This window comes from Heliangelus exortis, chromosome 2 (genome assembly GCF_036169615.1).
Source record: "Heliangelus exortis chromosome 2, bHelExo1.hap1, whole genome shotgun sequence".
Classification (NCBI taxonomy): Eukaryota; Metazoa; Chordata; class Aves; order Apodiformes; family Trochilidae; genus Heliangelus; species Heliangelus exortis.
Genome location: NC_092423.1, coordinates 73,259,766 through 73,273,144, shown reverse-complemented (window position 1 = coordinate 73,273,144; position 13,379 = coordinate 73,259,766).

Below are 13,379 nucleotides of genomic sequence, written 5' to 3'. Positions count from 1 at the left end.
TTTATATGTTCCTGGGCATCTAATTATTGTTTCTCTACAAGTTTTTTCTACCCATAGTGGTATGTGGGATTTTTAATAACGTCATGATAGATGATTTGAAAGCAAAGATGACTAAAATTTGGTCAAGCAGAGCTTTAAGGTAGAATCAATGGAGAAAGGGGGCACCAACATGGCTACAGAAAGAAAGACAAAGATTGGCATGACACTGCCAGAAGGTAGCAGTGCTAGTGGGAACATTTACATTGTTCCTGGGAGCATGGAGGGACCAGGAGTGTATTTAAAATTTTTGCACACCGAGCCTTGTGGTATGACAAATAAACAGGACAAACCAGAAGCATTGATCAGCTTTTAGAGCTACCATATAGCTGGTATTAGTGACTTGATGAAATAAGCCCCACGACTGAAGTTCTGGACTGAAGGGTTAAAGAATTTTTGGGAGGGAAAGGAAGGGCGGATGAGTTGGAGCTGCTGCACTTAAAAAGAGGTTTGATTGCACAGCCCTTACACTGCCATATGAGGAGAGGCTGAGAAAACTTGGTCTGTTCACCCCTGAGAGGAGAAGGCTTAGGGGAGACCTTACTACCATGTCCTAATACTTAAATGGCAGCTGCATAGAAGATAAAGACTCCCTATTTACAAAGAGTCACATGGACAAGACAAGGGGCAATGGGCACAAGTTGCTCCTAGTGAGATTCCTTTTGAATACAAGAGGAAAAAAATTCACTATGAGGATAGTCAGACACTAGACTGGTCTCCCAAAGGAAGTGGTGGATTCCCCAACTTTGGAAAGTTTGAAGTCTCAGCTCAATAGGGTGCTGAGACATATCATATAAACAGTAATATCAGAAGAGTTGGACCAGATGATCCTTGTGGTCCTTTCCAACCTGATATTCTATAATTCTATGATATAAATAAATAGATTTTATAAGAAAAGTGCTAGCATCACTTCCAGTACTCTGAGTTTCAGAATGCTACAGTAATGTGTTTTACCTTGCAAAATCAATTTTTGAAAAAGTAAATATTCTCATAGATATTTCTCTTGTTGTTGTACATCTTTTCTTGTTATTAATCACTTCCTCAGAACTTCATTCATTTTAAATTATAAATGTCCTGTATTCATTCCATCTTTCCTTACACATATTATGGAAAAAAATGAAGAAAAAACCCACCCTACATATTATAACAAAATGTAAGACATACTCAATTTTTAATGCTATTTGTCTGTAATTAACACTATTTAAAACCCATGTTATTTATATATTAAATACAGACTAACAAAAGTAAACACCATGTAAAATTCCATGGGTGTTGTTCTGGTTTGTGTTTTGTTGGCTTACTCCTGTACAGCAAGTTGGTCTAAGGGAAGAGAGCCCTGAAGCCATATTTCTTCTGGTGGCCCGCAAGTAAAAACAACAAATTTCTGTGAAAATTTACATAAATAGATGACTTTTAGTATTTAACAAGAGACATCCAAAAACATATCACAGCATATTTACTGCAGTAAAAACTGAATACAGGAGCTGTATTAAAGTCCTTATTAAAGGACTGTACAATTAGAACTGTTAGAAAGCAGTTCTCTGGAAAGATCTGGGAGTCCTGGCGGATAACAAGATGACCATGAGCCACCAATGTGTCCTTGTGGCATAGAAAGTCAATGATCTCCTGGGGTGCACCAAGTAGAGCATGGTAGTAACCAGGTCAAACAAGGTCATCATCCCCATCTACTCTGCCTTAGTGAGGCCTCATCTGGAATACGGCATCAAGTTCTGGGCTCCCAAGTTCATGAAGGACAAGGAACTACTGAAGAATCTCCAGCACTGTGACACTAAGATAATTAGCAGACTGGAGCATCTTCTCTAAGAGAAAAGGTTGAGAGGGATGGGTCTGTTCAGCCTGGAGGTGACTGATGGGGGTATCTCATCAATGCTTACAAAAATCTAAAGGGCAGATGTCAGAAGGATGTTATTTTCAGTGGTGTCCAGTGACAGGACGAGGGGACAGTGGTCAAAAACTGGAAAACAAGAGGGTCAACCAAAATATAAGGGAAAAACCTTTATACCGAATGAGCAAGAGAGCTCTGGAACAGGCTGCCCAGGTAGATGGTGGAGTTTCCATCTCTGGAGACAGTCAAAACCAGCCTGTACACCATGCTGTGCAAACTTCTTTAGGTGAACCTGCTCCGGCAGGGGGGATGGACTACATGATCTCCAAAAGTCCCTTCCAACCCCTAACATTCTGTGTTTCTGTAATACATCACCAGAAAATATTAATATGGTTAGGTTCATTTGCTTCAGAATTCTGTCAGGTAGTGAACGCTTAAATAGGAACTGTAAGGAAAAATAGATATTATTAAGAAAAATATATTTCTACATTTAATTCCGATGAAGGTTTCTTTTGTGGGATACATCTTCAATCAAAAAATACTTTCCCTACTTCTGAATTTTTGACTGAATAAGAGAGAAAAAAAATAGGTATTTTCTGACCATAGACAATCAGGAGGTAGTTTTGCAATTGCCTGTATTATTTACACTTCTGTTTGAAATTCCATAGGAACTGTCCCTTGCAGGTTTTAACCTAATTCCACCAAGCATGTGCAAACATGTTAGCATTTCAATCATACATGCATTTAAATTTTTTTTTTTATATTAGTGGCGTGCTTCCCAGTGCTACTTACTTGAAAACAAGAGTATTTTCACTTTGAGTTATACTAAGAGACAAGATGAACATATAATGCTGCTGAAGTCTGTGCGCACCCAGAATAAAATAGTATGCCAAAATCTATTTTTGGTTCACAAACACCAGTTCATGTCCCATTAGAACTAAAGTAGAGAGAGGTCAAGTAAATGGGACAGAAATCTATTGAAATAATGAAATGTATGGAAAACTACTCTCTGCTCAGAAAGTCCCCTGAGCTGAAAATAGATTGGCTTTGGAGTACTAAGGAGAGAGTGGGGTGCTATCGTTTAATGATTACCCTTTTTATTACACATCCTCAGGCACTGTTTTTTTCCTCCACTAGCTCCACATGTTACTGAGCAATGTGAATCTTTATTCTGTCCTTGTATGGTTGTTCATATGCTGTTACTACAAATTAGGAGGATATGTGAAAATTATGTGCATCAGACACGGTTGGTTTAGTTTATCATAGTGGAGCACTAGTTCTCCTATGACTGAGATAATTTTGTTTAAATAAATGTTCTAGATGTTTTAAAATCCACATGGGGTTAAAGTTGTCTTGAATTGAATTCTGCCTTTAAGTCATCTGATAAGGGTGATGAGCAAGGATGAAGGCAGCTCAGCATTGTTCAGGAGAATGAGTGTTTAGAGTGGCAGCTGATCACTGATCCAACAGTAACCAGTTTAGCCCAGCAGTCACTTTGAACTCCTCTGTCTCTTCCAGTTTCTACTGTTGATCACTGAGTTCTTCATGAGAACAGATTTCAGGGACCAATTATCAAAAGAGAAGGATAGGTATGGAGAAAAATAAACCAGACTCAGCAGCCAGAAAGAGAGATTCAGAGTCCCTTTTGGGATGATTCTTTGCCCTTGTGTTGAACTCATTTAGAATTTATTTCTCTGGTGTTCTTACCTGCACATAACTTGCTGAGACAAAACTGTCCACTTGTGTGGAGTGGAAGGAACTCTGATCAATCTCCTTTTTTCTCTACTCATGTAGGACTATCCTCAGAATTGATTGATTTTTTAAGATTACATAAAAGCTTTCCACAATACTGACTTCATATTGCAAATCCAAGCTATTTACTGTCAAAAATCCAGACAAACTGAATGAGAATGTGGTTCATATAATATCACAAATAATAGGGCTATATGTTTGAATAAATAAGCTATTATAAACCAGTGTTAGCTACGTTCTCCTAGAAAAGGTAACAAGAAAATAGGTATGAACTTAAACTTCTATTAAGATGGGACATTTGAAAGTACCTGTAACGTTTAATAAAATGTGGCTTCACATACCTTTGCAATGTATAACTTCATGAATCAGTAACCATGAAAGAAATTCTAAAGTAAAATTTGGAGTCAGGAAAGTTGTAAAAAATAAAGACTGTCAAGATGCCACTTCCTTTTGTTCTTTCCCGGTGGATTTTAGTTAAGCAGTAATTTTACATGATTTGACCTCGTGTCTGAATCCTCTGAGTCTCCTTTGGATCCTTTGCTAATGGTAAGCCTTCATGTCATGCCTGACATGGAATACCAGAGATTTTATAATTGGTCAAAAAATTATTTTAAAATTTCATAGCTTCATGAGTTCCTTTCTTAATTTTCCTCTTCCTGACAGATTAATTCATATACTCATCCACAGGCAATTATTTACTTGGGGATCTGTGGATTGTCTGTCATTAATTTAGCTGTTATCTAGTTTGAAAGCTGGGTCCTTAATGAGGTGCAGAATTGCAGGAAAAGAAAAAATGTGTTACATTGAACACATCTGAATTAATCTTTGGAAAACTGCACTGCCACAGAAAAATCCATTTATACTTACTTAGTACTTAGAGAGCCTAAATTTGCTAACATTTATTCTTTTCATAGGAAAAAATATGCTAGGCAAGGAGAGAAAATAAATTTAAAACTAAATAAACTTCTGCAATATCCTTAGAATAAGTCGATTTTTTGACACATTTAAAAAAAGTGCAGACATGTCAAAGACAAACAAAATGCTTTTGGATTTATCAGGAAACACAGTAATAGTTGAGACTTTGGACACAGTATCTATTTAGCATACTAAATGATTTTGGAAATAAGGAAGAAAATTGTGCCAGAGATTTTGCTGTGAAAGAGTTGATCCTGACTGCAAGACCAGAATAAAGTCTAAATACGTTCCAGAATTTCACTGACAGTTCTTAAAAAAATTATATGGGTAAAAATAATCTGCTTGCTTAAGAGCCAATTAAGAAGTTACTTTCTGCCATAGTTTAGATGGTGGCTGAACAGCAACAGATGCTCTCTGTTATTCCCATTACCTTCTCAGGGAGAAGAAGGGAATAAGGATGAGAGACTTTAAGGTTGAAGAAAACGAGTAGGCAGAAGACAAACTGTCTTGGTAAATGCTGTCCTACAGTGAGGAAATGAGGAACAGCAGTGGCAGCAGCAAGGGAGGAGGAGTCAGTGGGAGGAAGGGTGTTGGCAGCAAGCGGACCTTATTCAAGCTAGCTCACCAGCCACAGAATCTCCTACAGGGCTCTCTTGAGAGCCATTTTACCATTTTATATTGAGCACCATGGGAGGGAATACTGTGATTGGTTCATTTGGGTTACTTGACCCATCCTCTCCTCCCATAGGCTCAGCTGCTCCCCATTACAGCTGCTACATCAACAGGCTGGCAGTTGCTGGTGATGTCCAGGCAGGCTTTTTCATCCTTGTCCTCTCTAACAAGGACATTTGCTTACAAAGGATAAAGAACAAGAAAATTTGGAACATGGTCTTCCAAGCTCATCTTTCTTCTTGGTGTGATTTTCGTCAACACCAATTATGAAAGTCAGTTTTCTCCTTGATTCTTAGCTTCCCACAGAGAAGGAAGCAAGAATATCTTGCAAGAGGGTATCAGGTGAATTACAGACTTCATACAACCTGCTTTCTAGTAGCCCTGAAAACTATTTTTATGTGAAATAGCTGCAGTGCATATGAAAGGTGATCTCTGATCTTCCTGACTTCCTGAGTGTGAGGTCAATAGAGTATTCATAATTATGAGAGAAATCTCCATGTCTCCATACTTCTAATATGGAAATGAATCTTGGATTCTTAGCAGAAGGAAATAAAGGAAATAAAATTCGATTGCATTTCTCATATGAAGAAAGATAGGCAAACTCATTACTTAGAGTTTCTAATTTGGATGCATGAAGATGCAATGAAAAGATTGTATTAAAAAATCTGTTTTATTGTTCTGAGATCAGATTGGTCATTTTACAATATTTTTTTACATGTTTTTTATGGCTGACATTTTTCGTTATATGCTTTATGCTACTGAGAGTACAAATGATATTGCATTGAAAGTAGTGGTTTAAATGAGAATGAGACTGATAATGAAAAACATTTCCTTCTGAAGTTTTTGTTTCACATAGCGTAACACCACTGTGTAGTTCTTAGAATTTCAGGATCAGAATCAAAAAAAACCCCAACCTCTAAGATCACTGTGTCCAACCATAAACATCACAGCCCCTGCCCCACCCAAGAAATGCAAAAAATATGTAAATAAATATATGTGTGTGTATATATAAATATATATATCTATATATATAATCATCATGCCCACTAGAGTATATCCTGAAGTGCCTTATCTACATGTTTTTTAAATGCCTCCAGGGATGGTGACTTCACTACCTCTTTGGCATCCTGTTCCAGCATCTGACTACTCTCTCAGTAAAAAAATTCTTCTAATATCTACTTGAAACTTCCCCTGATGAAACTTCAGGCTAAAGTTCAGCAGAAAATTTGTAAAAATAGAACTATAATAAAGAGGCAAACATCTGCATTTACTTAAAAATTGTTTCCAGAACAAATTAGATATAGATCTTGCTTATTGTAGCAATATAATACATCAAGTTATTTCCACACATTAAGCAAACAAATAACCTATATAGACTAAAGCAAATAAATTATTTATATTTTTATTGCACACAATGCAGCAGTAAACTGTGGCTAAGAGCTCTGTGGTGAAAAGCACATCATGTTTTCTAATCCTTAAAATGCTACTTGTAGGTTGAACATAACATACAAAGATTTAAGATGCGTTCTTAATCATATCTTTAAAAAAAAAAAAAAAAAAGAGAAAATCCAGGCTCCCATTAAAGAAAAGACACAGGGGAACCAGTAACTTTCATAGTGTTTTGTTGTTTTAAGTAGTTTAAAAGACAGATATTTAATTAAGAAAAAAAAAAAAAGAGCAAAAATGGAGTCTGCTCTTTCTTACAACATAAACAAAGGGCTGGAACTCTGTGACAGGGTTTATACAAGCAGAAAACTTGAATAAACTCAGTAAGATGATAGGAAGTGAATGAAAGACTCACCTCTGATTTAGACATCATAGCATTTGCCCCTGTTGATCAGAAGTGTAAAATTGCACTATTCTGAGTTTTAAAAAAAACTCATTATGGACACATCTGCCAGCTGATAAATTCTTTATGACACAGTAGCTTCAAAGCTGCTATAACCTCCAATCATAGGTAGAGCACCTTAAGAAGTTAGCCACCTTAAGGTTGGCTTTTGTGTCCTATACCCATGTCAGTTCTTGTCTCTTTATTCTTTCGCAGGGGAGGATTTAAACAGAAATTACTTGTGGTGATAAGAAACCTGTGTCTTAATTAAATGTCTGACTAGCATTACATAAGCAGAGAACAAATATAGCCCCAGGCTTTTTCTTCCTTTTTCTCAGAGTGTAAGACAGTGGTACATTCTGTTTCCCTTCATACTATTTTCCCTACAATATTTATTTTGAGACTATCTGTTCAGAAACTGTAACTCTACCTTCTGATTTTTAGAGCAAAACTAAAATATTGCTTATAAAAGAAGAAATTTTTCTTGATACTGGTGAATTTTCCGAAGTCAAAGTTGAATCTGTACCTTTTGGTCAACATCTCATGTTTTAGCGAAGGGAATATTTTTTAAACTGACATTGTCCTGGAAATTTTCAATATTTTTATTGTCTCTGTCTTCGTTATTTATTAAGCTTCTCAAACATGACTGTTTTCAGTTAATGAAGGTTAGAGAGAATCTTTACTACACTTAAATATAAACAGCAATGTATGTGGAAGTATAGGTATTGAAATTTTTCAAAACATCTCAAAAGAAACATCTCAAAAGAAATTTTTCAAAACGTCTCAAAAGAATTGAAATTTTTCAAAACATCTCAAAAGAATTGAAATTTTTCAAAACATCTCAAAAGAAAAACATCTCAAAAGAAAGGACTCTCTACTATGCTCAACATTTTATAAAACAACTTTCTCTTTGCCTTCAGTGTATGTGTTTAGATACTAATGAAAAAATCAGAACTGATCATAGAATCAGAAAATGGTTAAGGTTGGAAGGGACAATAAAGATCCTCTTGTTCCAACACCGCCACCATTGATAGGGGCATCTTCCACTACACTAGGTTGCTCAGAGTCCTGTACAGCCTCATTCTGAACACTTCCAGTGAGAGAGCATCCCCAGCTTCCCTGAGCGACTTGCTCATGTGTCTCACCACCCTCACAATAAAGACTTCCTAATGCCTTCTTTAAATCTCCCCTCTTCCAGTTTAAAGCCATTACCCTTTGTAGTATCATTAGATTCTCTTGCAAGAAGTCCCTCTCCAGCTCTCTTGTAGGCCCCCTTCAGGTACTGGAAGGCTGCTATAAGGCTGTCCCAGACCCTTCTCTTCTTCATCCTGAGCAACTCCAGCTCCTTCAGGTTGTTCTCATAGGAGAGAGAGATGTTCAAACCCTCCGATTATCTTTGGGGTCCTCCTCTGGACGTGCTCCAAAAGCAATGTCCTTCCTGTGTTGTGGGCTTTAGAAATGGACACAGTGATCCAGATGGGGTCTCAGGAAGTAGTTAGAAGGAGAGAATCACCTCCCAAGAGCTGCTGGCCTAAGATGCAGCCCAGGATAGAATTGGCTTTCTGTGTTGCAAGTGTACATTGACAGCTCATGTTGAACCAGTACCCCCAAGTCCTTCTCCCCAAGGACGTTCTCAATACTTTCTCTACTTGTCCTTTCTTTGAGCTTGGTATTGCCCCAACCTAGATGCACAACTTTGCACTTGGCCTTGTTGAATTTCATGCAGTTTGCATGGGCCCAGTTTCAAGGTTGTCATAGTCTCTCTGGATGGCATCCTTTCTCTCCACACCTCACAGCTTGGTGTCAACAGTAAACTTGCTGAGGGTGCACTCAGTTCCACTGTCCATGTCACTGAAAAATACAACAGTTTGTAGAATTGTATTTATAACACATGATGAACATACTTATAATATATTTATAGCATGATTAACTTAAATTCTTATGAATACTTTTGAATCTTCTCAACAAAAATAATCAGAAAATATCCTATATTAAACATACATTTTAAAACAAAACCCCTTTCTTGAAGGATAAACAAAACAAAAACAATCAAAACCCAAAACAAACAAACATAAAACTGAAACAAACAAACAATCAAAAAAACCCAGAAGGCCTTCTGTAAAACAGATTTATTTCACTCCTGGTTAGCTCTAGTTGAGTCTGCTTCCCATGAAAAAGAAAGGGTATTTGACCATTGTCCATAGTGCTCTTTGTAAGGAAATATTTTGCTGCAAAACTTATAGATGGTATAGAAGTGGTTTTGCTATGTTTTTCACTGCTAACAATTCTAATGAATTAGGAGAAAACACATTGATGTATAGTCAAAGCAGGTTTTGATTTCTTTATTTTGCTCATAATACACAAGCTTATTCTTATATATGTTATAAAAATATTTTTTAAGCATTTTGTTAGTTTCAAAGATGTATGCAGAGATGCAGAAATTATTTCAGTTTTGTCTTTATATCATTTATGAAAATAACATGTTACATTTTGTAGTTCCTTTGCAAACAGTCCGTGGTACATATGTACAACAAACTTAGGTGGAATAAATGCTAAAGTTCTCTGAAAGGTTTACAGGAGCAAGTCACGTAAGTAGAAGTATATACTGAATCTACATATTTTACTGTGTTTGAACAGATGTTTTAGGTGCTACTTGAAAACCTAAACAAAATATTAGACTGAAGTTCACTTCACCATATCTTAGCTTGCCTTTTTAATCATGATTATTTCTTAATTTATAAAATGTCCAAAGTTCTATGTGCTGAGCTTCAAACTATGCCTATAGAAATTAAATCTAAATCTGTGTGATTCAAAGTTTATTTATATATTTCTAATGAGGCTGTGGTGTGCCTTTTTAAGCTACTGTTTTTCTATGAAATCTAAGCTAAGAAGCTGTGGCTTTGACTTCAATATTGTACAAGCCAGTGGAATACTTGGTAGAGAAAGAAGCCTGACTTGAATGTCATCATTAGAGTTTCTATCTAGATTTCTGTCTAGATTAGTGTTTCAGGTATGCATCACACCTTTTTTTACAGTTCAGGTACACTTGCAAGCAGAACACAGCAGCTTTATATTTCATTTCATTAACCAATTCAAACCCCAAGCTATCTCTACAATGTAGGTTTCAATTTATTTTCTTCAGTTGATTTCACCTGTCTGGGAAATTCTCTTTGGAATTTAAAACAAGCCCAGAGGCTTGTCTTACTGAAACATCATAACAAGACAGAAAGTTCATATGCTGAGCAACAATCGTCATTTACCCTTTCACCGTATAACAATATAATCAAGAACCATGATAATATGTCTCTAAGTATCAGGAGAAATTTGAAATAATTTTAGGGAAATATGATATTATTTCATATTTTCAAAGTTTCTGACACTTTTTTTTTTTTTTTTTTGACAAGTGCAAGGTAGAAGCTCTCCATTACTGTAAGAGTTGGCAGACTTGCTGCTTTGACAGTTATCTGAGCTCTTGGGTTGTTAAAACCATGTCCTAATAGAGAGATTTGCTTGGCTTAGCTACCTTTTCTGGTCATTTTACCTTCTTACTGAGTCCTCCGGCAATCATAGCAATTGATGCATGAAAAACTCATACTCAAAATGTCTTTAGTACATTTTCTTTTCTTTGCCTATAATTTACCTTAAAGCAAAGAGAAGAAGTAAGATTAGGAATATTTCTATCTGCATACAAGTGTTTTCTAGAATATCCATGTTTTCCAGACCACCATTTGAAAATGTCTAACATACAATGGTCCTAGAAATTAATTCACTCATTCTCCTCTGAAAAATAATGTAAAGTTGTGAAAGATTCTGTATTCCCTCAAACTACTGTTAGAAACCAAACTGTTCCCTTCATCTCAACAGCCATAGCACTGATGTTTCTCCATATACATTTACCAAGAAAAAATATCTTTTTCCAAGTATTTTTTTCTGAAAAGCTGAGTGCACTGTATTATCTTATTATAATTAGAATAAATATAAAAGAATTGTATTTCTTAAACACCTTTACCAACTTATTCCTACCAGCTATCAATACAGGAGTAGTTACTATTATTTGTATTAAAAAAACCCAAATCATATTAAAAAAAGCTTCATACATTTGCTTAACATTCTGGAAGGCATTCTAATGACATTTAACATTCTTTCTGGAATTTTTATTTAAAGCTCTGATGGGAGATCAGATAGTAGCAGCTGAACAGGAAGATGAATTTAATTGCAACTGTTATTCTCAAACTCAAAAAATATCCACAGTTGAATTACTAAGTCTATCAAAAGGAAGGGGGTGGATGGTGAAGAAAAAGTATGATAAGAGAAATTCCTGCTTTTTATTTTTTAAACAGAACTAAACATTTGATAATTTTCTTATTAGTACAGATTCTTAGACTGGGGCTTGAGAGATTCTCAGCATATGTAATTCATAGTAGGACTGCTGCCCAAAACATGTTTTCAAACATAATTTAAGGTAATTACTTTCTGTATAATTTTTGGAGAAGGAAAGTATGTTTTCAAGATTGATAAAAGTTAGTGAAATGAAATATAAGTAGCATTTTTAAGTAACAAAATATATCAATAATTGTATAAGTTTCAATTTATTAGTTATAATATACCTGGATTTTTATTTATAATAAAGAAATACAAATGTAATATATGAGCTACTGTAATGTACAGTGAATCACCAATGTCTTTGCATGTAGTCTTTAAAGCTTTAAAGATTTATAGAGAGAACAAAATTACAGTAATGATAAAAACAAAAATCTCTTGTTTGCTTGTGACCACTGGTCTCTTCAATAGAATGAATAAAAATTCAAAGAGACAAAAGACAGAAAAAAGAGAGACATAAAAATAGATGTAAAATAATTAAGCAGTAAAAATGCTTGTATCTGTAAGGCCTCAATGGGAAGGAATACATTTGCTTGAGTGTTTTGCATATGGTATGTCATTAGTATCAGGTCTACTCAGCAATGTCAATATGGTATTAAGAGGTAAAATAAATTACAGAATCACAGAATTATCTTGTTTGGAAAAGACCTTCAAGGCCAGTCAGTCTCCTTTCTGTGGCTGTCAAGATCATGGAGCAGATCCTCCTGGAAACTTTGATCATAGAATCAAAAAAGGAAAAAATCCTTAAGGATGATCTGGTCCAACCCTTTTAATATTATTGCTTATATGAGATGTCTCAGCACCCCATTGTGCTGAGACTTAAAACTTTCCAATGTGGGGAAATCAACCTCTTCTCCTGGGAGATCATTCCAATGTCTGACTGTTCTCAGAGTGAAAAATTTCCCTCTTGTATTCAAAAGGAGCAACTTGTGCCCATTGCTCCTTGTCTTGCCCATGTGACTCTAGGTAAATAGAGAGTGTCTATCTTGTTTGCAGCTTTTTAAGCTGCCATTTAAGTATTAGGACATGGTAATAAGTTCTTCCCTAACCCTTCTCTTCTCAAGGCTGAACAGACCCAGTTTTCTCAGCCTCTCCTCATATGGCAGGTGCTCCAGTCCTCTGATCATCCTCACAGCTCTTCTCTGGACCCTCTCAGTCTTGTCCGTATTCTTTTTGTACAGCAGGGACCAAAACTGGATGCAATACTCCAGATGGTGTCATAGAAGCAATGAGAAGAGCTGGATGATGACTTCTTTGTCATCATCTTTGTGATGCCTTTGTTGATGCAGCCAAGGATTCTTGTGGCTTTCTTTTCTGATGCAGCACTCTATTCACTCATGTTGAGTCTATTGTCCACCAAGACCCCTGACCACAGCAGGGGCATTGGAACTAAGTGATCTTCCAACCCTAGCCATTATATTAATCTATAATTCTATGATTCTGATTCCATGTATGTTTCATCATATTTCAAAACTATTATTTCTTCGGTGACATCTTTGAAAAACACACTCTAAATATTCCCTTGTGTTACTATTGGCAGCATTTGGCTCAGCAGCAATATGTGCACATTTCTCAAACCATTTTTTTTCCCAGTTTTTCTGGCATCTGAATATGTTTATAACAAGATTATTAAAGTTTACCATTTTTATGGGACTTAAAAACATCTAATTTGTATTTATCTTTATGAAACTCTTCACATTAAATATGCTCATATTTCTGGTAAACGTAGAAAAAGTCTTTATAACAAAAGAATTTTATTTTTTTTTAATTGTTAAGAAATAACAATGAAAAATAATGTTGGGATCCTGAAATATTAGAAAATATAATGTTTTGTTTGTAAGACATTAGCAATATAGAATATTTATAACAGATATTTAAAATTCTTAGTATATTTTTGATTAAGTATCCTGGAGAACAAAAAGCTTTATATAACATAGTCACTTCTTTACG